Source organism: Oxyura jamaicensis, chromosome 3, assembly GCF_011077185.1.
Source record: "Oxyura jamaicensis isolate SHBP4307 breed ruddy duck chromosome 3, BPBGC_Ojam_1.0, whole genome shotgun sequence".
Classification (NCBI taxonomy): Eukaryota; Metazoa; Chordata; class Aves; order Anseriformes; family Anatidae; genus Oxyura; species Oxyura jamaicensis.
Window position 1 is genome coordinate 73,026,727 of NC_048895.1, and position 2,291 is coordinate 73,029,017.

Here is a 2,291-nt window from a genome sequence, read left to right on the forward strand (position 1 = left end):
AAAGAAAGAAAGAAAGAAAGAAAGAAAGAAAGAAAGAAAGAAAGAAATAGACATATTACATGCTAATAAAAATATACAATTATTTGTGACAGCTGAAATTTAGGGGAAAAATCTGCAGATTTCATAGGAAAAGCCCAGGAGGCAGGGCACTTTGCATGGATCCATGGAAGTAACCCCTACCACAGGGAATTCCCTGAGCAGTTCGATTATTTCAATTTAGTGTTGAAAAATAATAATAAAAAAAAAAAACACAGGAGCTTTCTCAAGTCTCCACAAGGCATTGTGAGGTTGGAGAGATGGTGTGAGAAAAGTGAGGAGGAGGTCATAAAAAAGATAAATGTTTTACTTCATTTTGAAAACCCTTTTTAAGCCCTTGTAATCTCTTCTGGGTAAAAGGGCCATAGCAGACAACAGCTGAAGCCCCTTAACATTTAAGATAATAAGGAGTAAGCCCCAGTTTTGCATCAAATGGTCACTAATCAGACTTTTCAGCCAAAGGACCTGCACTTCTATGCTCAGTCCTGTGTTCCTTCATCACCTGTGGTGGCCTGAGTAGCTTTGCAGGCACTTGGGAAGAGTAGGAAAATCAGTGTTGTGAAAGGCAGGAACCGGTGAAATGCTCAGAGATGCTTTCATGCACAGGGCTATGTAAATCCCTGCACATCACTCTTATCTTACCACTCGCATTTATGCAGGGTCTGTCAAGAAGTTTCCTGAGCTCTTTGTTTTCTGAACAAGACAGAGCTAAGCTTCTGATGCCAGCTCTTGTTACTAGAAATACCTTTAAACACCTACACATCTTGTGCTCTACTTGCACTTAATTGTAAGCTTATTTGACAGTTGACATCTAACTAACGTGATTTCCTTCCTTTGATTTTCTTCCCTCTTCTAACTTAACTGACTGCACTACATATACGAACACTGATGCCAGTGCAGTATTGGCCTGTGCCTTTTAACTTCCATTTTCCATCCCTGCTAGACTTGTGCAAAATGTGGTTTTAACTTTTCTGGAAAAAATCAGAAGTAATGAGTTCAGTGTCTTCTTTTTTTTTTTTTTCTCTCACTGAAATACATGCCCTAAAATTCATTTTGAGTTGAAGAAAATGCCTCATTCATCCAGGGAAAATAAATAAATAAATCATTTCTATCCCAAAAGAGAAGCAATTTGAAAAATGAAATGATTCGTCTTTGCCAACATTTAGTGAGATTCTTTTCCAACAGTTCACTGAATTTGTCTTGAACACATCACTGTGTGGTCCTATTTGCTCCTATTGTTGCCCTCCACAGTCCTTGACACACTGAACAATCCTACATTACCAGAACACTTACAAGCTTTTTCTAAAGCATGTGTGAGAGTGTGAGAGGTTTTTGGTATGTTTCCACCTTCACTTTTGTAAAGCTTCCTCAAAGAGCAGGTCTGCTTCTGTTCCTCTGAATTTTCCTGTAACACCGCTGCTAAAAAAAAACACCACAACCCTTCAACAGGAGCTAGAGCACAATATCATTTATCAGTGTCACACACAAAATTCTTGCCAGTATCTCGGAGTAGCCCTTGGGGGAATATTTCTTAGCCTCCATTCATAATCAGTGACCTCTTGCTTATTATTTTTGCTGCAGTGACAGTTTTGCTGGATCAAGAGACTTACCCATGTGTCCTCTGCTGAATTTACAGCAGTTTAATTTCTAAATTCATATTTATCTGCAGGTTTCTGCCCCATTGTGACTCTCCTCTTCAAATGCTTCTGACCAGTGGATGAAAACTGGCTTTGACCCCTCTCCAGCTATTTTGTGCAATGGGTCTGTATCACAAGAGCAACAGGCTTTCTTCCTCTCTCCCTTCTGCATGTTTTGATTTCCCTTTCCCCTGTGCTCACAGACACAGACAGCAGGTAAAGCTTTGATCTTCAGGGAGGAGTCTTTAAGAAATGATAAGAAACTGGGGGGTTGCTTGAAGCCTTTTGGCCAAGGCAGGCTCCACCATCCCATTTTTAGTACATTCTTGCTCGCTTACCATGGTGTTGCAGTGAATCTCATGGACATATCCACAGAGGGAAATGGAAAATGTCTTGTAGATTGCCAGCCGCAGAGAAAATGCTAACATTAACAGCTCTGTTGATAATGTTTTTTGCAGATTTGTCCAAACTTAGTTAGTGTTATTTTCATGAATACTAAAGTATTAGCTATTGCATTCTGTCAAAAGCACAAAATTCCATTTCTTTAGAAGTGTGCTAAAACCTAAAATAGAAAAAGAAAAATTGTTCTTCACAATTCCTGACAGGAATCCATCATAC